The 24706-nt window shown below is 34.8% G+C and overlaps 1 protein-coding gene and 1 long non-coding RNA gene across 4 annotated transcripts in view; one reads left to right on the top strand and one right to left on the bottom strand.

Annotated features, from left to right (window-relative positions):
- The window catches only part of EPHA3 (EPH receptor A3), a 331506-nt gene that overhangs the window by 56973 nt on the left and 249827 nt on the right, over positions 1–24706 (top strand). The window lies entirely within an intron of this gene.
- On the bottom strand, positions 973–24022 carry LOC140698929 (uncharacterized). The gene is made up of 3 exons (XR_012076972.1): positions 23904–24022; positions 15814–15903; positions 973–1172 (listed from the first exon to the last, which is right to left on the bottom strand). It is a non-coding gene; the product is annotated as an uncharacterized lncRNA (long non-coding RNA).

The following is a 24706-nucleotide window of genomic DNA, read 5'->3' as shown; positions in this document are numbered from 1 at the left end:
TTAGTGGCAGCAGCTCGCCTTTGAGAGCTGGGAAGAGGGCTGCTGGGGATGGGGTGAGACTGGTCTAGGCGGCCAGGTGGTGGCCAACTGGCCAGTAACTGACAGACAATTTAACCTAACGAGGCTGTACAGTCAGGCCCGCTTTACAAAAGGCCCACATGTGTCCTCAGCAAGCTTCATTAACTCTTTTGGCTCGGGCTGTACTCCTCTGACATATTAATTAGTTGCAATGCTTTCTCTTCCTCTAGCTTAACCTTTCCATTGGTCACTCAAGTGCTTCCATTGGAAGCTGTTAGAATAATATGTATGCAAAATTACCAGGAAAATTAACTCTAAGAGGAAGAAAATATTCCCTATCACTGGACTGATTTTATATGAAAAAAAAGTAAAAGAAAAATGAGTGACCATTAATATTTTACTCAGAAAGGTGATATATTCTATATTGTTAATAAAAATAGGACATCGATTACTATGCAGTTGTGTGCTGATGGATATAAAATTGTCTTGGTTTTTTTCTGTCTTTGTGACAAAAAATATAAAATAATATTTTGAGGCATTTTAGACTGTATTTGTAACCAGAGTAACATGACCTTGGAATTATAAATTGATTTGAGAGTTTGAGTAATTTTCACAAGTTAAAAAAGTCTTAATAAAGAAAAACTATTATAAATGTTCTTGAAATTATGAAAAGTACAGAGCATTCAGAATCTGTACAATGTCTCATGTGTATATAAACATACATATATGTATATATATTTGCTGACAAAAAAGTGATGAGTTTTTTTTTGTGCTTAGTCTTGGCTGCTTTTTATTATATAAGCAAGTACTGTATCATGCAAACTATAACTATGTAGATGCATTAAGTATTGAATTTAATGATAGATAAGCCTAATTTGTATTTTTTCTTTGTTTTGCTCATAGAACATTTCTTGGCAGGGATGGTCTCTAGATATAAATTAATTTAGAAAAGCCCAAAGGCCAAAAATGCATTTTATGTATATGTTCTTGGTAGGCAATAAATCTTCAATGATTTAATACTCTTAACATCTCACAGCATGTTAGTCACTTGTCAAGTCCATTGAGAAAGTAAATTCAGTCTTGTTTCATCGTTTTTTATCTTGTGATTTTTTTCCGACTTCAGCAAATCTTGGTATTGTAATTAGTTCAGTATTCTGTGGAAAAAAATAAAACAACAACAACAACTACACAGGAATAAGGATAATGTGTTATTTGTGTACTTCTTGTTAAATACGAGTTTTCATTAGCTGTGTAAAATGAGTAATTTTTTTTACTTAGGTTTTTTTGCATTTTTTGTTTGTTTTTGTTTGGGGGGAGGTAATTAGGTTTATTTATTTATTTTTAATTTTTTTTTTAATTGAGAAACTGGGGATTGAACGCAGGACCTTGTGCATGCTAAGCAGGCATTCTACTACTGAGCTGTACCGTCCCCCACCAAAGTCTGTAACTTTTGCCATCCTTTTCTTAAGTTGTATTGCTAGAGAGGGAGGGATGCTGTGTTCAAAACCTGGTCCTGAGCCCTGCCCCTACTCACTTTTTGGTGGACTGAATTATAATATTCCCAGTGGTAGTTAGTTATTATGACTTTTTTTCAGGCTGACTCTAGAATAAGCAAAGTCTCAGCAATTCTTGATGTCTAAACCTGGACTGGTTGTTCTAAACTATAAAAAAAAAATTAAATGTTGTCACAGTTTAAGGGAAAAAAAAATGATACCCCTTAAACATCGGCTGATGTTTCCTAAACAGTGTTCAATAAAACACAGGGTGACCTCAAAAAGGGGATGGTTAGTGCTGGCAGACGGGTGGCATCCTGCTCCCAGGTGTCTTCACGTGTGTGTTTTGAGGTGTGCGTTTTGGAGGAGAAGAGTTGATATTGAAAGTAGAAGCAAGAAAAAAATTCTCCAGCTATTACAGAGAACAAACTCAAGAGGAGTATGTATAAGAAAAATGAGTAACTGAGACGAGTTGTAATAATTTTCATTTCAATTTGTGTTTATATTTGATAAATAGTCAAACATTATGTATAGAATCTGCTTGTGAAAACTGTGAATTCAACATTCAGGAGGCTAGGGTTTTTGTGGCACTAGTAGTCATCTTCTCCTTGGCTTTAGGTGTCCTCATAAATTTATGTCATAGCAATCGAATGAAGATGATAATCCCTGTTTTTAGAAGTATGTGCATCTTCTTCATAATCAGGAAGAACTCTGAATAGAACTGATCAAGGCAGAGATGTAGGTGTGGCCATTATGAGTACTTCATTATTGTTTTAATAGGGAAATGAGATTATTTGCAGCTACATGCAGTGAACTTATTATCTTTGGGTAGATTGGGTCTTGTTTGGGTTTGTTGTTTAATCCATTTATAAACCGTGTGTTCACATATAATATGCATATCACTTGTGAAAGTAAAATGATAGAACGATTGATTGGAGAGAGTATATTTGCACTATGTTCTAGCAAGTCCATCATTTCTCTGAGAATCCCTGTTTTGACTGTAAATTAGAATTTGTTATTACTCTTATTTTTCAAGTTATAAGCTAAAGCCAAAAGGCTTGTAAACACCTATCTTGATGAAAAGTTATTCTTTTTTCTTAAGCATCAGATAAAACTATAAAACAAATATCAGAGTAAAATATCTAGAGAGATGATAATAGATTATAAAAGCAGAAAATATGGAAAGAACTTACACTAGTCAATTTAATCAAATGCCAATGATTATAAGATTTTCTGGTCCTGCATTTTTAAAAAATCAAATCAAGTTTTGTAAATCTGATAATGCCAGCATTTGCAAAGAAGAAAAAAAAGTGACAGCATTTTGTGATACTGGTTTTGTTGTCTCAGTTTAATTAGAGGCATTTAATAATAACATTCTCTGGTCCTGCATAATTCTTTTTCAGTTAAACCAAGCTTTGAAAATCTGATGACAATAGGTTTTGTAAGGGGAAGAAAAAAAGTGATAGTATTTTTAAAATTTGACCCTGAACCTTTCACCTGAAGAAATAAACATGAGTTAGTTGTATTTGGCAGTAGAATGTTGTCTTTGAAAATATGCCCCTTTTTATTTGATGTGATCCAAAATAACGCTTAAACAAATTGGGTCACCAGTGCCAGCACTTGATAATTTAAACTGTTGTAAAAATGATTGGTGTTTACAAGTACAATTTACTCCAGGAAAAATTTGGCACCCTTTTAAGTTGGAAAAGTGTCAATATTTTATGATATATTTTATACCAGCCGTACTCATATTGCAAGATCTGTTCCAAGTACAAGCTCTAGACAACTTTAAACTATTCATTTAAAGTTGTGATTTATAGGAACAGTATAGTTACTGGTCATTTATTAAAGCACATCATTTTTAGAAACTAAAACAAAGGAATGGGCATATTATTTATATATATATATATTATATATATACATATATATATAATAAATATATCTTAGTATGTGGAGGCTTATTTTGAACCATGTTGAAATACTGTTTAAGTTCTTTTCCAAAAATAGTAGAGTTGTTTTCTTCTAATGGACTTTAAAAATCACTGTTTCTAAATAGTAGTTTGCAAAATTATTCAATTTTAAATACTTTATTCCTCTAATTTGTTAAAATATTTTCCTTAAAGGAAAGTTGCTTTCTAAAAACTTCCTTTTGGTTTCTGAATCAAGCCTATGGTTTTATTATGGTTCTTTTATATTCTGGCACTTCCAGTGTAAAAAGGAAAATACAGGAGGAAGAGGGAAAAAAAATCAAAAATCAAAGTATTATTCTTGAAATTAAAAGTTAATTGTTATATTAACTTTATTAATAATTATATATTATTATCATTTTTTATCATTATCCTTTAAAAATATGGGTCATTCATTGTTGAAGGCTCACTATGCACCAGGTAGTGAGGTAAACTCTTTACATAAGCTGTAACATTTAAGTTGTACAGTAGCCGCATGAAAGAAGCATCGTCACCCTCCACCTCCCCCCTTAGAGATGAAGAAAATGAAGCTTACAGTGAATAAGAGGAAGTGGCAGGAGTCAAGTCAAGCTGAAGTCTGCCTGATTCCAAGTAGACAAGCACACAAATGTGGCTCATTTATTGTTCTCATGATAAAATTAAATATCCTTGGTAAACCTAAGATCGAATTAGTTATAACAGCGTAAATGATCTTTGTTGAGCGACTGTGTTGATACATAGGCTGACACTGTAGCTTGCCATTGGGGCACCTGTTCATTGAAGGACTCCGTGCTCTGGCTGCTGGGAGTGCTGGCAGCTGGCAGCTCTCAGCCCCTTCAGAGGTGGCCTCTGTTGTAGAGATTATTCTGTTCTCCAGGACTTAATTTCTCCTTGGAATTAGGTTTAATCTATTTTATTTTTTTCAGTTTTTTGTTTGTTCGTTTGTTTTGGCCATGATTGACTACAATTGATGCTAACTTGAGGGCAACTTTCTTCTTATTTTATATGCAAGTTTTATACTAGTTCTGAGAAATACTTTCAATTTTCTATACAAAAATGAGATCTTCTTCTAGCTTATTCCATGTCTGGGTTTGTGATGCAAATCTCAATACATTACAATTTGAGGCTATCAGGAGAGCAGCACAGTAGAAAGATTATGGGTTTCCAACTTAAAAAATTTGACTTGGAGATGTATTTTTCCTACTGACTCTTTATTCTTATCCTAGTCATTCAGTCTTTCTAACTCTCAGTAAATTCACTTGTAGAATGAGAGTGATAACACATCTCACAGAGTTGTATGTAACAAATATGTGTGAAATATGTGAAAAGCACTTTACACGTATTAGCTGCCTTAAATATGACTTAGAACAAGGAGTGTTATAAATATACTTAACTATAGGTATATAAATACATGCATAATAAACTATTTTCACTGTTGGAATTTGTCTAAGTTACTTGGAATTTATATTGAATGTTACTATAGGAAAATGAGTTGAGGGGAATTAAATTCAAAAATAACTTTCAAAATATGTAATTTTGGTTTTGTATAATTACAATAAAGACATACAAATTTTGTTTGTTAGTGTTTTAGACCCCTGTGCAAACAAATACACACAAAATGCAGATACAAGACATGTGTCACACATACACATGTACACACACGAGATTTTTCTAGTTGATGCATAACTAATTTGCAAACCCAAAATCACTTGCCTACCTGTAGCATAGCATAAAGGGCTTGTGTGTGTGTGTGTGTGTGTGTGTGGTCTACTGCTTCTCATAATCATTTGGAATTTTCCTAAATACTGCGAGGGTAGTTTTTCTTCTTATGTCTGATTTTGTATCTTATAAGAGACATTTTTACCTTTAAGCATGTCCAGAATACTAGCCAGCTACCTGCCAGCAATTCTCTGCAGCAGGTCTGCAACAGACACTTGCCTGGCTGGTGTGCATGCCTTGGTGTGCTCTGACAACTGAGTGTTGAAATCTCTGGGGGGCTTCCAGGAGCGACTGCAAGTCTGATGCCTTGGATTGCCTGTCCACATTTGGAACTCTAACAATAAAAAAAGATTTATCTCTCATGCATCTGCCTTCTCTTTTCTGATTTGATGTTCGCTCTCCCATTGGTAAGATTTCAGTCAACAACTTCAAAGGCTGACGCGGGCTGACAGCACACTGCAGATGGGGAAAGTTACCTTTCTCCCTTTCTTCTTTGGATTTCATTTTTGTCAACACTTTTTGAAACTGCCGATTAGGTTTAAGACTTTGTTACAAAAGAGTTTTGAAAAGCCACTCAAAGTGGCAGAAAATGTTAAAAAAAAAGCTAATATTCAAGTGTTAGTTCAAATTAGTGACTGCAAATTAAATGCACTGTTTTATCACAGCACCCTGTACATCTCCCTCTGGGTAATTTAAACTGTGGTATTGTTGACAACACTCTATGTGTTTTATGTTTATATTCTCGTTTTCTGCTGCCTAGTTTATTTTGTCTTTTTCCACTTCTCTTTCCCTTATTTTATTTCTCTCCTATTTAGATAGTGTGCTGTTCAAGGAAGTGTTACTGATTGATAATTTACTATACCCAGAATTTTCCAAAGAAACTTGTTATACTTTGCTGTACAAAGCAAAAATATAGTGTCTGAAGATAATCAAAACAATGCTCCCTGAAAGGAGCGAAAGTACCGGAGGAAAATACCACAAGATGGACTATATTGATATCTACTTAATCAAGTATATTACATTTCTATTTTGGATTTGACCAAAATATTGAAACCCATATTTTACCAATATTGAAACTTCATCATATATATGGGGAGTTTTAAAATATTGAGAACAATCATTTATTAAACCACCTTAAGGTGTAGCTCCTCTAGCATTATGATCCATAAATTACTTTTAATTAGATGTGAACAATATTTTGAGGGCTTATAATCAAACAGCACATGTAGCCTTTTTAATATGTGAACATTTCAATTTATTTTTAAGTTGTTTATTACAACTCATAAATATGTTTGATTTTTATCTGGATGTTCCTTTTTCCATATGTAGAAAGATAGGACTAATACATAAAAGAATGCTATTGAATAACTTATAATTTCACATATATTATAGTTGATTGAGGAATTAGAAATGGAAATCAGTCTGTGGAGTGTTATGTCATTGCAATGATGCACCAACTGTTTTGAAAGATTCTTGTTCTGAACTTTCAGACCTTGGGGAATAATGGCCCCTATGAATCTGTTATTTATTCCTGTAGATGGTACATTATCTATGAAGTTTGTGGCTTAGAATAGTCCTTACTTTAGTTATTTTAGACGTGTTGAAAAATATATTTAAAGGATTTTTGTGTTGTTGCTATTATTATTTCTGAATAATATAATGTAATATTTAAAACATTAATGATTTCAAGACTGTTACTTCTTAAAGGATCACCAGTTTTAAAAGCATTTAAAATACCTTAACTTCTATTTGCTGAGATTAATAAGAAATGTATATTTTACATTCATGGACACTAAAGAAAAATAAAAGGTATATTTTATATCAATTGTTGCTTATCAGTAACATCTAAATCTTGAGACTGAAACTTTTTTCTGTATGTTTAAGGTCATAATTTTATAACTTTTGACCATGGTATATCAGACCATAATCAGATAATCAATAAATATTTATGGTATTAAAAACTATAGGTGTATTATTCACATGTGATGCCTTTCTAAAAGCTAGGGGTACAAATTATATCACTTATATTTTATTATATAATGAATTTGCATTCTCCTTTTTTTAACTTGAAGAAAATAATTTCTTTATCCTCTAATGGACCATTTTAGAGATGGTACTTTTGTTTCTTCCAGTGTTAAATTATGTCACGTGCATTTTCATATTTTTCCAAAGATCCAAACAAAAATTAGAAAATGATATTGGAAAGGGATGTGATTTGGGAGTCTAAATAATATGTCTCCAGTGTTTTTCCTAGCATAATACTGATCTCTGACCTCTATTTCTCTGATTCTTCCCTCAATTATCACCTTGCAGTGAGGTGTAGACAGAGTTATCAGGGGAGGGGCTTTAAATAGGTCTAATTAAAGAAAAAGGAGGGGACCTTTAAGCATGAGTTACCGTCTGACTTTATTTCTGAAATAATAGAGCACAGACACCACCACCTAAGAAGGAATTCATATGATCCATACTGAGTCTCTTTGTGATCTTGGGTCCAGGCTAGTCCAAGGGGAATGTGAAAGTATAAAGTTTGACTCTTCTCTCATCTTTTTTGTTTGGATTGAGGTCACTGATGGGGCAGAGCAGGGAACTGTGTGGTTAACTGTAGTGAAGACAGCCTTTGAGCAATGCTAAGTGTTATGTTCAAATGCTTCCAATATTTTTAAACTTGAAGTCCAAAAAAAAGTTCAGATCTTCAAAAAACGTGGACAATGAAATCCTTGTCTAGCTCCTCTTTCACTTTTTCCTATTAACACATAGAGTCACAAACCCGTGTCACCAAGTCAAACACACTCACACTTGTAGATACATGTTCCCAGCAGGGGTTCATTTGTGCTTAGTGCTGCGGTTTGGTGAAAAAACCCTCTCATATGTGTAGTTGTTTTCATTTTGGAGCTTGTCACAGCATGAAATCAGTGTCTCACTGAGAGCAGTTTTTTTTTTTTTTTAAATACCTTGAGACTTAGAGGCTAAGTAATTTGAATGTCTGAATATGCAATAATATAGCTCAAATGTGGTTGGTTTATTCCTATCAATTCCTATTATCAAAGAATAGAAAATTTACAGTAAAACAATGTGATGTGTAGTTGAGGATATTTGCAAAACCTGTTCCTTTTGTTTCTCCGCTTTTGTAGAACAGAGTGAATAATTCCTTCCCTCAAAACCCACAAATCTGCAGTATACCAATTACAAGATAGCAAAACAGCTATGCATTCAAAAATGTTCTCCATTACAGCCCTCCCTTTCCTTCCGTATTACTAAAAAGGCTAGACCAGATTGCATGTGAAATATCTAGGCGTTGTTTATGCAGTTCCAGTCCTGATGTTTCTTTCTTCTCGAAGTTTTCTGCTCTACTAGAAACTGAGTCAGGAGCTCGTTTCTCTTGATTTTCGAAGCTGTGTGCTCAATTCCCCAAAGAGAAAGATGAGACCATGCCCTGAAATCTATAGTGTGTATTTGCTGCCTGGCCTGCGACAGGAGTGCTGGTTAGAAAGCCACCACTCTCGGATGCTTTGGGTCAAATGCTGTTTTGACATTATGCTTACTTTACAGTAAACAGCGTATTACGCTGAGGAGAGTTTGCTCATATATGCAAAATGCAGAGTATAAAAAGCAGTGGTTTAGTAGTAGTATAAAGCCAAGCGAGGTTAAGGTTTGCTTGCTTTGTGGTGCAGCTGATAAAACAATTGGACTGTTTCCAAGATTCCTTGACTCCAGCTTTGTCATTTATTTTTCTCTGTCATTATTTTTTAAGAGGGAAAAAAAAAAAAGACTTATTTTCATGAAACTCTGAGGTGGTAAGCCTGTACTTTACATGAAAGAAAAACATTTTTTTTATTTTTGCAAGTGAAATCCATATGGAAATACTCCAGCAAGTTCAGTTGTGTAATTTGTTAGGACTTACTTATATAGGAGGAGGTAAAATAATTTCCAGAGAATAAAAAAAAGAAAAGAAAAAAAGGGAGATTTTTGTCAGTCTTTAGACCAAGATGTGGACAAACCAAATGAATGGTTAACCACTTTAAGTAGAACTTTTCCCATACTGTCTGACATATAATAATTAAAATTTGCTTTCTTAAAATTTGTTTTGAAAATGCTTCTTTGTATTAAACATAAATGCTCCTATATTATAATCAAGCAACTCGTGTTTGACAGACTTAAAATAGTCTCCTAGTTTTATTATTTAAACTATTCTCTTAATCTACCTGTTTTTCTTTATACTACAGCTCATTCTTTTTAGACTTTCAATAAATTTACATGTATTTATTGGTTGTCTACCTTCTCCTCACAATTATAGGAGATGTTTTGAAGAAGACAGAACAATTCCTGAGTAGTTCACAATCTAGCTGAGTAACTGTCACAAAGGTACATTAAATAAATGAGTAATGCCACACAGTCTGGGTCTTCTGATTTCTACTGAAGAACTGTTTTTTTTTTTATAACAAAAGGCAGCAATTATAGACTTTGTCATATAGTTCAGTTTTGTACACTGATTGAAATTTTTGAGGAGACAGGCATTCAAATAGAGCCACTAGGCAGGTAATCAATACCCATCTCAGAAAAGGATGCAGCCAAATAAGCTGGAAAAATAATTAAAAGACAGTGTGGCGAAGATGATAGTGAAAAGAGATGTTGAAGCGCTTACTACTGTGTGTTGTTTTAAACTTGTCTGAGTTTCTAAATTTTTAGTGCTGCGATCAATAAGCGTGCTTTAAGGTATCAGTACTGGCTACATCATTTGAGAGGTACGAGATGTAATGAAAATTCTGTGTTCAAAATTGTGAACAGTTTTAAGATGGTGGCAGTAAAGCATTGAACCATATGCAGGCCCCGCTAAGCACAGAGATCCATGCAGCCGCACAGATTACATGCCCCCCAAAGCCAGCACTGAGAGTGTGGTAGTGTGACAGTCTCCAGAGGAAGCCCCAGTTTCCAATGCTTCAAATTACTATTCCTTGGCCAAATACTAGTACTTTCTTTAAAGGTTGCTGGGAAGATTAATGAAATACTGCATATAAACTATTTAAGTAGCCATGGTCACTTAGAGGCCATTTGACAAATGATGTTTCTTATTTCCATTCCTATTTAAATGTTAGCTCTATTTCACTGTAATTTTTTTTTCTTATTTACTAACCAGATGATCATAAATTTCTCTTCTCTTCTACTCTTTTCCCTCCACTTTTCTTTTCCATGATTTTAATCAGCTTCCCCCCACCCCCAACCCCTCCTTCCATTGAAAAATAAACGTTGGTCTCGTCCCAGCCTTTATTTCCTACAGCAAGGGCATACTGTGGTGGCACTTTACTGTCCCAGACTTGCCTCCATTCTGAGAACATTCTTTCATCAAATTCTCTTGACATCTGTAAGAGATCAGTCCAGGAATGTGTAATTGCTAGTGGTGTAGTGTGTGCAGTACAGAAAATATGGCTTTTCATCATGGAGAGTAGCCCAGTCACTGAAGTTTAAATATATCAGGGTGTCCTTTAAAACTAAGAGATAGGAATGCATTAATAGTTTAGTGTAGGAAATTTTATAGTTTGAATAGATGTCAAATTGACTCTTCATATAATCTTGATTTTTACTTATATCAGTAGTTTCAAAAGATACAGATTACATTATACCAGGAAGAGGAAAATGTTGAAGTCTGTTGAATAGTAAAAGGAAAAGTCACTGTATATACAGTACAAAATTTGAACAGGGAAAGTATGGCTTAAAGTTTTTAAAAATTATAGACATGAAATTTGTACGTATGAGAGTGTGTAATTCTTTTGCTTTACTTGGAAATAGTGTATATTGGAAAACTGAGATAAAACCAACATAAACCTAGCCTGTCTTTCTACTTCTGTAATTTTGTAAGGAAGGTAAGATGCTCCCTACTCACTTCCTTTGAGGGAACCTTACAAAGATCAAAACCACCTCTCTACATGATGTAAAAATCCCCACATCACTTTGTTTTAAAATGTTTTGAACGAAATTTGTCTATGGTAAATAACTTGGTCTTTGGATTAGTATTTACAAAGCAGGCACTGAAACTTATTAGAATGTCAGACATTTCCGAACCTGAGAGGAAAACTGGTTACAAATGTGATTTTATTTTTAGGATTCAGAAAGGTAATTCTTGAAGTCAGATTCTTAATATAATTTAAAACCATCCAAACTCTTTGATGATATACCCTGATAATTAAAATAATTATTGAGCTTCCATTATATTTTAAGCATATCTATAGATTCAGTTGTTAAATGTGTACATATACCTCTGAATATACTGTACATAAAATTAAAATGAAATATAAACTAAAAATTGTTCCTCATGAACATAAATGAAATATCTCATATATTCCCTCTGCCTCCCATGTTTTTCTGAGCCCTGAAGACGTGTTTATCCCATTTTGGGTAGTCCTTGCTATGGGCTGAACGTTCATGTCCCCCTGAAGATGCATATATTGAAGCCTAAATCCTCATGGTGATGGGATTTGGAGGTGGACCTCTGGAAAGTAACCAAGTCATGAGGATGGAGCCTTCTTGAATGGGATTAGTGCCCTTACAGAAAGAAACACAAGAGACATGATCTCTCTCTGCTGTCTGCCATGCAAGGATACAAAACAGAGGTGGCTATTTGCAAATCAGGAAGTGAACCCTCACTCCACACTGGATCCAGAGTTTCTAGAACTATGCGAAATGAATTTTTGTTGTTTAAGCCACCTAATCTATGGTAATTTCTTAGAATAACTCAGGCCAAGACAACATTGGGATCATGCTTTGGGTGGGGTCTGCAAGATTTGGTCTTTTTTCAAGGCTGCAATTAGATCTCTTGCTGTGCCACTGCACCAATTACCCAAAAATATGATAACATTATCCTGATCACAGCATGTATTGAGCCCACAGGGCCATAATATTTTCATATTTTCAGTCTTGCACCTTCCTTCTCTATCACTTAAGTCCTTAATCATCGTTTAAATTTCTGAAATATACACATATATACACACATACATTCCACACAAGCAATTTTTTTCTGTGGTGATTTAATCTACTTTATTTTAAAAAAAGAATTTGTTTAAAGAAAACAGATGCATTCTAGTCCTCTTCTGTTAATATGATTTCTTTTCAAAGAATTTCTGTTCTTTCTACTTTATTAGCAGAAATCTTGAATTTTAAACTCTTTACACCTATTTTTTAAGTGACTCAAAAGTAGCTGTCATTTTTTAGGAATTGGGGAGCAACTACAGACTTTATACTGGCGTCCTAGCTGAAATTCCTTTGGAAAACTCTAGGCTTGTATGTAATTATGACTGTAAAAGTCTGTAAGATTCTGTGTATTAAATAAAATTATTTAAATTTAAATGATCCATTAAATATCCCATGAATATAAAAATATTTGGGGCATAATTTTTATAAACATTTTCAAGTGTCAGTTTTTCTTGCTGTTCTTTAAAAATTTGCTCCTTTTCTTTTAAAATATTCAGTTGATTCAGAACAACATTTGGAATTTTCAGGATGTTGGTATTCTTCAAATGTTTCAAGGACCAAGTAGTTACAGAGATCACTGGCAAAAAAAAAATGATAGTCTTTCTTACTCAACTTAATCTCAGATAGTTGGAAATTGAAAGAACCAGTTCCCCTAAGGGAAAATGTTATTTTCCTTTGCATTCAAGAAGCAAACATGAGGATAAGCATGTAAAAGTAGCTGAGTGGCTGGTTGATTTGTTTGAGTGACTTCATTCAAGATGGAGCCCCCTCCACAGCAATGGTATCTTAGTACATTCCAGGCCACAGGGATTTTGTGGCATCAAAACCATCACACTCAATTTGTGCTTAAAAGACCTCCATTCTTTGGGTTGGTGGTTTACATTGGCATTAATCTAATTACATTCCGGTTGTTTTGAATTTAGTTTAGATATGCCATAAGTGATCCCACTTTCAATAATCATATGCAGAAATTACAAAGTAGCAGTCAGTAGAGTACTTCTAAAATAAACAAGCACTGGAACAACCAAACTCTTATGTTTTTCAGGAGGATAATCCAAAATATAAACACATGCTGAAAAGCTCTTTTAAAAAAATCAGTGAAAGATTTTTCATGGCACTCAGTTTTTTTCATGCCAGAATTCCTGGTATCCGTTGTGATTACTATAACAAAAGTGAAACAAAACTCTTGAAAATGGAATCGTTTTACCATTTCCCTCCTGCTTTTCTAATAAGGCTGGATGTTTTGTAGCAAGATGATGAAGGGGAATCAGATGGGAAGATAGAGGCCTTAGGAAAAGCAGCAGCAGCAGTGATACCGAGAGAGGAGCTACTGTTCCCGGGATTAAATCATCCAAGTGCTCCCAAGTTTTGTGTCTATGATGAGCAGAGAGATTGGTACCTCCAATTTGGAAAGCATGTTCTTGATTCCTATGTGTCTAAACAGAAGAGCCAACTTTATAATTTGCTCCCCAACCCCGCCTTTCTAGGTTGTTCTTCTGATAAGATCTCCATCTTTATCTGCATGTATGTGCTGTGAAGACAGTGTATGACTGTGCATATGCACCTATGATCAGGGGACGAACCGTTCTCAACCTAGAAACATTATGTTATACTGTGTTACTTAATTCAGTCAAAACAGTATCAATGATACATAAGAAAGGTCAGCAAAGGGCTAACTTTTCTCCTGAAAATAACTTATTTATGTTTATTTTTTTTCTTTTGAACATATCAAACATGTTTTTAAATTCTGGAAATTAAAAAAAAAAAAGCACAAACTAAAAGTGTGGTGAACTTGCTGTTCCCTAGGTGCATGATGAAATGTCAGATGACTGATCCAGCCCTAGCTGTGGATGAACTAGGCATTTAACTGGCTAAGTATTCAGAAAGGGGCTTGTGTTTGAGGTATATCTAGTAGATGTGCAAAAGGAGACTTCAGGGTCCTCACACTCCCACACAGCCTTCCCTCCACGCCTCTACTACCTACCAGAGCATTCTTGCTTTGGATCCTCACGCTATTAGGCGAATGACAACTTAAGTTTGATGCACTAGTGCACTCAGGGGTGCCGCCACTTGCAGGGACAAGCAGCCTGATTTGGATGAAATAATGACTCAAGAGTGGGATTTCTGTTGTCTTGAAAAGTGATATTTTGAGAGGAAGATCACCTTGTCAATCAGTCAAAGGTAAAGCATATAAAAACCTGCCTATTCCATTTGCAGGAAAGGCCCTTTTCTTCCTCCCTCCCATTCTGAGGTGCATGTTTCTAGAAATGAAAATCTAAATCACAATATTATACTTTTTATTATTTTCATTGTTAGTGGCTCCATTTTACTTTTCATATAAGCCTCTCTTAGTAAAATCTTAGTGAAAACAGTATTATCATGAGATACTAATCTATCTTGACACTGGATTGTGACTTCCTCAAGGGCTTAATAACCTTCACCTTGTCTGAGAGGCCCAGGGACCTGTCTAAATACCTCTGTTCATCCGTGTAATGGCGTAAGCTTTACCTATCAATATATGCCCCCAGTTTAATAAAATGTAGACCAGATGGTAAGCTTACAACTCACCTACAGCTTAGTTTACATTTTTTTCTTAAAAAAATTTTTTTTATTGTTTCAAAAGAAAAACTGCTTAAACTCATTTTCCACTGTCACAGATTCAATTATATGAAATGAGAACAAGTCCAACTTTACATTGAGAAGTATTTTCTGATATTTTGTTAGTTGTGCTTGTGTAGTACTGCCAATTACATTTATTAGCCCTAAATATTAAACAGCTGGCAGAATTCCACTGTATATAAATAAGACATTTGAGACCTGGACAAGTGCCATTTTGAAAACAGCCAGCTGGTGCTTTTTACAGTTTCATTCAGCCCAGCAGTGCTGGTTCCACAGTACACTCAGTGTTTAGGTGAATGACAATGGCAAAAAAGGTTGTGAATAGCGAACTCTATAGGAAATTCCATTGTGTAGAAATATAACATTTCAAAGACTTGTTAAAGCAAGGAAATGATACTTTATGCACCTGTTTGTTGAATTTGTTGCATTTTTTGTTACCTGAGCTATGTTTTTAGTCTTTTAATTTTCTATGTGCCCATTTTGGAGAGCTCTGAGTAACGCCATGGAAAATGATTGCTGCTTTATTTTTTCTCTTCCAATAATGTAGATTTTTTCAAATTTATATTAATCATGAAAGTGTATTGAACTTAGCAACAGTGTACAGTTCAGATTCTCACTTCACATGGTGAATTTATTCTTTCTGGGAGTACCCCCAAATTTTATCCTTTTTTATTTTCACTAATATTTTCATATGAATACTTTACTTTTGTTACAGAGTTGACTACATAGAAGCCTTTTAGCATGTGGTTACATCAAATTAGTGTCTTAAACGTAAATCTATAATATTATTACCTTGAGTAAGAAGTGCAGATAAATGTTGGTAAAGCTACTTGAATGTTTATGAACATAGTGAATATAAAGTAAATGTTACTTAAATTAAATGATGAATTTGGATTTATTAGTATAATTCTAAAAATGTTTCCTTCTTTTGATGACGTGTATTCTTAGATTAATTGTTAAATATCATAGAAAGTATGTATTCATATATATGTGTGTGCATGTGTGTGTGTGGAAAGTCTAAATTAAACAGCAGCCTTGTCACTGTAGGCACTTACCTGGGGGTCATGACAGCTCTGTGGCATCACAGAAAGGACTGGGTTGAGGCATCCAATATAGCAACTATCTTCGCTTGTTGAAAGGTAAATCTATTACATATTAGCAGAAAAATTCTCTTAGCACCTCAATCTGTTTTCTTTGACAAATTTGAATATATTTTAAATTATATAGGGAGTATATCCTAAAGAAAAACAAGAAATCTGAAGAAATATAAAATTTTAGGTAATATAAAACAACTTACCTTATTCTGATAATAAAAAAGGAAACTATCTTATATGTGGCATTGTGTTTTCATTTGCTTTGTGATTTAATGATTTGCATTATGAAAAGAAATGGGTTCATTTTTTTTTCATAGTTACCTGTTTGATGCTCACACGTAATTAAAGGTTGTTGAATAAACAACTAGATAAAGCACATCCAGATTGAAATAAGCCACCTAAAGTCTTGTTCTGTAATGGGCTCCCAATGACATCCATGTTACTAGACTCAGTGGCTCAGTCCTCAACCTAACTTTCTCATCCAGCAGGAGCATTTAACAAAGCTTATTATTAATTATCTTCTTCTTATAGAAACTTTTTATTTATTTGGTGTTGGAGCATAGTTTTTGCTTTACTGGTCACTTCTCTTCTGACTCTTTTGCTAGATTCTCCCAATATTCTTGATTTCTAATAATGAAGAACTCTAGAACTCACTCTTCAAGTCTCTCCTCTACACAGCTATTTCTTAGCCACTCTCACCATCTGTGGATTGATGGATCCTACAGTGTATCTCTGTCTTCATTGTGTGTCTAAATTCCAGACTCACAAGGACATGTTGCCATCTTTGTTTGGATGTCTAATAGGCATCCATAATCCGTATATCCAAAAATACCTTCATTTTCCTCCCCAGACCTGCTCCTCTGCAGTTAGTCTTCTCGTCTTAGTAAATAGTGTCCTTCCTCACATGCCTCAGAACTCTGCCCGTAACAGTTGATCAGCATGGTGGTTCTTGACCACTGTATCCTTTACATGCTTTGATTTTTCATTAACTGATTTCTTTCTTCCCCTAGAAAATAAGTTCCATGGAACATGGGGCTTTGCTGCTTGTTTTTTCACCCCGCTGGCTGTAGACCCAGTCTTGAATATTGTCTGGCTCACAGTAGGCGCTCAGTAAATACTTTTGAATGGATTGAATGTAAGATTGTAATAAGAGCTTCTTTCATTTTCTACCTCAACGAGACACTTGTGCCTGGAGTGTAGTAGTTAAATGGATTCCTGTCTGCTTAGAAAACATTTACAAAATGTTTTGAAGAGAATAAATTTGAGTTTAGAAGAGGACTAAACAAAAATGATTGATCCTGCATTATGAAATGAGAACCCTATCATAGAATATAATGAATATAATGTGGGATTGCCGTTAACGTCTAAACTTCTATTGCATTAGTATTAATATCTTATCCTTCATTCCAAGTATAGTATTGAAAACTGCTAAGAAACCTATCTCTATTCTGAATCACGTATCTCTTCTGGAAAAGCCCTGATTTGCAGAAGATATTTCTTTGAGTTATTCATTGTCTCATATCAACTTTCCCCAGATAAACTTGCCCTGCCCACAGTTGCTTTTATTCCAAAAAAGAACTCTTGCTTTAGTTTGGAATATTTTTTTCCACATCAGCTGCTGTTTTTAAGACATCACTGTAATTACTCTATTTTTAACAATGGAATTAGAAAGGAGACATTAATTTTGTTCAATATGTTCTGCAATTTATTATTAATATGTGTCTTCCTTTGTGCAATAGCCCTGTTATTTTCTACCCAGATATAATAACGGAAAACAAATTTTAAACTCAACTACTTTTATTTGGAAGCATAATTTCAACGTTAGGTCTAAGCTGAAAACAGGTCTCTCATTGTGCAAAAACTTGGACTCTAAGATGCTTCCTGTGTAACACCATTAAACATCCTCCATCTGTAGCAGTTCAAGGCTTGACTGCTTAACTGTTTCATGACTACTTCACCTAAAGGCTAGATATGCTTCTTTGATACATTCTATATGTCTTATTGAAATCAGGTCGCACATTCCTTTACTTATCTTTTTAAGCCTTGCTAGAAAAAGCTGATAAAATACTTAATTTTTCTAGTCTGATTTGATTATAATAAAAGGTCTTAAATTTTTTTTCTAATTCTCTCCAAAATTCTGTTTGGCAAGCACATCTGTGAAAACCTATGAACCACGAATTTTAGAGAACAATATATAAATCAACCAATTAACTAAGCATCAAAAACATAACCTTTATTGGAATATTAAACTTTAAAATTTTGGTTATCTCTAACTTGGAGTTCGAGATTTGCAGATAACTAGCTACTATGTATAAAATAGAGAAACAATGTTTATACTGTTTAGCACAGGGAGCAATATTCAATATCTTGTAGTAACATATGATGAAAAAGAATATGAAAATGAATATATGTGTGTATATGTATGACTGAAACATTATGCTATACACCAGAAATTGACACAACATTGTAAATTGACTATACTTGAATGAAAAAAAGAAAGAAAATTTTGAATAAATGTTATTACATGATGTATTCCTTGCTAGGGCTGCCACAACAAGTATCACAGACTGGGTGGCTTAAACAACAAAAATTTATTTTTTTACAAGCTAGGAGTCCAAGATCAAGGTGTCAGCAGTGTTGGTTCCTTCCAGGGCCATGATGCAAAGCCTCTCTCTGGATTATACATGGCTCTCTTCTTCCTGTGTCTTCACATAGTTTTTCTCTGTACCTGTCTGTGCCCAAATAATCCTTTTCTTATAAGGCCCCCAGTCATGTTGCATTAGGGTTCACCCTAACAACCTTGTTTTAATTTAATTGTCTCTTTAAAGACTTTATCTCCAAATATGGTTATATCCTGAGGTACTGGGGGTTAGAATTTCAACATACAAATTTAGGAAGAGACCCAGTTCAATCCATGACACATAGTTAAATGCCTATGGTGTTCATTTTGGGCTTTTTAAAGGGAAAAATTAGAATATAATGTTTCTCCTTCCTTAGTTGAGCAAGTAGTTATGTATGACCCCCATTAGATATTATGACAGATAAGGAGACAACAGTGTTTACAAAAAATTAAAATGGAATTTCTTCAGACCATTAACATACTGTCTAGCTTGCCACAGTTTCCTTGAGACTCCATTGTGCCAAACCAGCTCTGCACTTTTATCTGATCTTCCCCTGCAAGTATATAAATTTTCAAGCACTCTGCTGGATTCTGCAGCTACACAAAGAATGTGTACTCTTAAAGATCACATAAATTTACCTTCAGGGAAAATGTAACCTCTTTGGAGAAAAATGTTTAAGGGATCAGTACAGGAGGAGGTAATATATACAATAATAGAATTATTTAGAAAGTGATGCAAAATGTACAGCTGAGGAGTACGGCACTCTGGCTTAGCAAGGAGGGAAAAAAATCTTGACAGACATGGCGCCATCTGAATTGGGACTTAAAGATCCAGGAGTAGCTCACTATGTAGGCACTGGGAAGAGCAGAGCAGGGAAAAGAAGAATTTTGAATTGTATGTAAATGAAAGAGTGACAAACCTCCCCCTTAAGATAATAATAAAAACCAGAAAAAAATTAAAATAAACAAAACTAAGTCAACAGAGAAGTGTGATTAAGAGTACTGTCTGTGAGCTACAGTGCGTAGATTCAAGTCTTCTCTCTGTTACTTCCTAGAGGGTGTCAACCTAATAATTAGGTAGCTTAGTGTCCTTATCTATTGGAGGAGGCTATTAATAATTTTTACCCTATGGGTCGTTATGGGGATTACATTAGATTATACATATCAAAACTTAGATAATTGTCTACTCAGTAGAAAACAGTGCATGACTATGTTGGGGACCAGGCAAGCCTGGTGAAGGAACACCAAATCCAAGAGGAGACTCCTAGGCATTTGGTTTTAGAAATCACATTTCACTATATAGCATTCATTAACTTACATTTAATATCTACAGGACTACTGGATGATTGTTAATGAAAATGATGTACTACCCCTGACCCTCTTGGATCCAGTTTTATTGGAATGAAGGGTTAATTGTCTTCAAAACAATAAGGCTAAGGTTTTAAAGTACTAAACAATGATAATTAATACAAATAAGGGTAAAATACACCCTTAAAATCACCACTATATATATCTCTCTCTATAAAACATATAAAGTGGTATGTGTTACATATATATTACATATTTTATATATTTTATATGTAATATATATGTAAAATAAAGTAGAAATAAATGCTAAATGGTATATATAGCAATCTAAATGGTTGTGAGATTTAGGAATTACTTCTCCATTAACTAGGGTATAAAATGGACTAGGACATCGCACCAGAATATTTTCTTTCCAGTGTACTGCTTCAGTGTAGTATTATGAGTCTCCTTAATTCACCAGAATGGACTCAGGCCTCATATTTAGAGGAAGGTCACAGTACAGAAAGCAAACTGGGACACGTTACCATTTTAGGTGTCACATAGCTCTAGACGCTGAAGGATTCTGGAGCCGTGTAATAATAGAAAAATGCTGCTAGGAGCCATCCTGCTGCTAACCTAGTGCAAACAACTGCTTTAAAATATGCCAGCATTAGCCACATTTGGTCATGAAAGCAGAAACTGGTCATCAGGTGTAAAATTAGAAGCAGAATTTAGAGAAGTATTTTCTATGAAATGAATGTTGGCACATCTATTATTTACACATGAACTTTGGGTTTATCTGTGAATATTCTCTGAAATATCTTGTAGACAGTTGAACTAAAATTTATTTGGATAGTAAATAGAGATAACAAAGTTACGATTTGTATTACTATAATGTTTGAAACCACAAAATAATATATTCTGTTGAATACGTTCTCTGTATGTGGACCATTTACAAGCTATTGGAACATTTGAGGTACCATAAATAAAGAAATGGTCAAACTTTGAACAAAAAAAACAAGAACCCTGTAACTTATGTAGTTGGCTGTTATTTTTGGATTTAAAAATATTTTTAAGTTCAAAATCGCTTTCATGATCATTAATAACTGTTTTCCCATTTAATAATGGCCTTGGCATTACTGTGGAAACAATTGTTACAATATGATAAACCTGTTTTGCACAGTTTAATTTGTCATTAGAAAAAATTTCTCAATCATTTTATATTGGGTCAATTTTCTTTGTAAAATTTAGTTACACAAAATAATGTTCTTAATACACACCAGTTAGCTTTATAAGCTTATTCCAATGTGATTACTTGTTATCTAAATATTAGATAAATAATATTAAACCATTATTTCATGCTCAAAATGTTTAAATTTTTATTCATTCATAAAGTTTCATGTGATTCTATAAAATTATTTCTAATCCTGAACATGTGATTATTTAAGATCCCAATTTATTTCATTGTTTTTGTTTACAGTCACATTCACTTTGAGCTGTGAAACTGAATACACTGCGTGTTGTAGAAAATTTACAGTCATATGATAATTTTAACAGTGGAATGTTTACCACTTTTGATTTGTTACAATTATCTTTGTCAGGATTGAAATACAGTCAAGTCCATTCTCAAATATTCTCCCAGAAATGTAGCTTTTCTTTTAAAAATGCTATTTCAGAATATGTTAAAACATACTATGAAAGACATAAATTAATGTGTTTATTCAATGAAATTTCAATAAGGCAGCAGGTTTTATCTAAAAATACAGCGATGTGAAATATAGCAAGGCAGATTCTTGCATTTGTTTAAAACCCATTAATCTTTGCTCATAACTGAGGGGAATTTCCAGTTAAAATTTCATACAGATAACTAGTGGATCACAGTTCTACCAACACTGACATTAAAACTAGCCCTTTCTGTCTTGCAGAGACAGGGTGGTACATTGGTACTAATGCAGGACTGAGAAAAGACCCGGATTTTGGTTGGTCTAGGTTTGGACCCTTATTAGCATTGTGATATTGGACACTTTCTCTCTCTCCAAACGTTAATTTCTTCATCTCTAACGAAAGTCTCTGGGTCCCTGTGTGTGATAAAATGCATTATGCCAGACTCTTTTCTCTGTAGATTCCACTGAATCTTTTCTGTTCGATAATAAAACCGTATTTTTTTTAAGCTACAATTACTGCCTTAACTTATTCTCTGCTCTACCCTCCTTTGGTCCATAAAGTTTTGGGAAAACCTCTGCTACCTTAAAAAAAAAAAAAAAAACTTTGTAAGTCACTGGTATCTCTTTGCTAGCCAGCACATTCTTTTCAGATTAAATGCTGTTCAGTCTAAAGTAGTCTTTATGTTAAATACAAAGTTCTTCCAATTCTCCCCCGCCTGGTCTCTCTGACTTGTTTTCTTCTTGCTCTACTCGTACCTCTGTAAATGCTCTTTTTCTAGCAGTATTTACTCTACTTAACTTGTAGAAGTTTTTTTGATCTAGGGAGCATTTCAGTATGAATGCTTTGAAAGCAATTTTTATATTAACATTTCTTTCATCAGCTCATCCTAATCCAGATTCTCTTCCCAATCTCTACACAGAAGCATTTCAAAATACAGTTTCTAAAATTCCTTTTTGTCATATATATATTTAAATCACCCTAATCATTTCCAAAGCTTTAATTATGCAACTCCAAAACCTGAATTTCTAATCTTAGACCCCTTTTTCCCCCGACTTCTGGGTGATCTTTCAAACTTTTGAAAACATCTCCATGTTTTTCGTTGACTTATTAGACTAGGCTTACATTAAATGAAACTGCTCCTCTTCCTCACATAACTTTTCCCACCTGCATTGCTGTCTCTCTCTGCTAATGACATTCATTTCCAAGTCACCAAGAGAGATTAGTGGAAAATAGAAAAGGCTTTGCAATGGAAGAGTTCTGGATTTGAGTTGAGGCTCTACCATTTACACCTATGTGATTTGGGGTAAGGGACTGAATCTCTTACTAAGCTTCATTTGTCTCCTTTGTAGAATTAATTGATAACAGCACCTGCCACACAGGGTTTTTACAAGGATAAAATGATGCATTGCTGGGAAAGCCCATTACTATCATGTCCTCATAAAATGGTCAATATGAATATCAGATGTTAACTGAAAACCTCAGAGTCATTATCAAGTTTTCATTTTTTTTAAACAAATAGCCATCAATTGCTGAGTCTGAGTTTTACCCCTGAAATACTACTCGCATTCGAATATTAATCCATTCATTTATTCATTCAATAAATGGATTCTGTGGAAATGTGTTGGGTACTGGAAATCAATAATGAGCAAAATGGACAAGCTGCCATCAGCCCTCCCTTGGCGAAGCACAGTATCTCTAATTCATCTCCCTCCGTGCCTCCTCCAGCCTTCTAAATACTCTTGTCAGAGTAATGTGCCTAAATCAGATCTTTGACTCTCTTGAGTGATGAGAAAAGTATTCTACTCCAAACTGTTCGCATGGTCATCTTTCACTCCTCTGATTGTCTGTTGTTCTCTTCAGAGCAACCAGAGTGACCCTATGAAAAACCGAGGCTTCTCAGTTCTCCACTCAGATCTCAGGATTGGACCTCATCTCCTCCAGCTCTGCCCCTCCCTCCCTTTCCCTGGCATTTCTTCCCTCTTCCCAGGACATTCCAGATACAGTCCCTTCCTTGTGGCTTTTTTCTCCAGACACACTCCTCGGGGCTTTTTACTTCTGTTTCCTTTGCCTTGAATGCTCTTTCCGGAAATATCTGTTCTCCTCTAGTCAAATATCACCTGCCCCGTGAAGCCTTCCTCTGCTGTGAGCTATCCTTTCAGGCCTTTATTTAAACAACACCTTTCCGATGAGGTCTTTCTGGGTCATTCTTTTGGAAAATCTCCTCTCCTTCCAACACACACAACCATCCCCTCCCCTTGCCTCCTTTACTATTTCTCCCTAAAACACTCCACTATATCAGAAGACACACATTTTACTTCTTTAGATGTTTTTAGTCTGTCCCTCCCACTAGAGTAAGCTTCCTGAGGAGAGAGATTTCAGACCATTTTGTTACTGCTGTAAGTCCAGCACCTAATAGTGCATAACGGGTGTTTGATAAATACGTGACACATTAATCGAGGAAACACTAGTGTCCTCTTACACTTTAGCAGCTTTGTGATATCCAAGCTCAGATGGCATCTTTGTGTTTCTATGTCTTTTTGCATATTGTTGCCTCTGCCTGGAATATGTTATTTTTCCTCTTTCTCCATCATCACGCATTCTCACTAGTCAGAAGTCTACTTGTGTTTACGTTTCTTGCCTAAATTTCACCTCCTGGCTACTGTTCTCTTCCTCTGGTCTCTCATTGGCTGCTGCCATTCTTTGATGGTGTATGTCACAGTCTCCACCCTTCTCTAATGTCCTGCACCCAATCTGTCATCGTCTTTTGGGTCTATTACCAAGATAGTTCCAGAATTTGATCTGCTCTCCCCACTTGTACTAATGATTTCCTATCCTCGGTCACTTGAACCAATAGAATAACCTCCTAATGATCTCGCTTCTTAAGATCTTTGTTCTTTGCAGTTTATTTTTCACACAGCAGTCCTTCCCATTTTTGATACATGAGTTAGACTCATTTGTCACTCCTCTGGCCAGAGCCTTTACTGAATTCCCATTTGAGCATAAAATCCAGACTCCTTCCCAAGGCCAACAAGGACCTACGTGCTCTTATACTCAACTTCCCCTCTGATCTGTGGTTTCACCTCTTCACTCCTGGATCACTCCGTTTCAGCCACAGTGGCCTCCTTGGTATGCCCTGATTACAAACCACCCTCGATCTCCCTGCCCGTGGGCTTTCTGGACTCTTAGTCTGGGATATTATATCCACAGATAGTCTTTAGGCCTGGTTCCTCACTTCATTCAAGTGGCTGCAAAAATGAGAACTTATTCCTGGTTCCTCCATGT

This window comes from Vicugna pacos, chromosome 1, assembly GCF_048564905.1.
Source record: "Vicugna pacos chromosome 1, VicPac4, whole genome shotgun sequence".
NCBI lineage: Eukaryota > Metazoa > Chordata > Mammalia > Artiodactyla > Camelidae > Vicugna > Vicugna pacos.
This window is presented reverse-complemented; position numbering and strand designations above follow the sequence as displayed.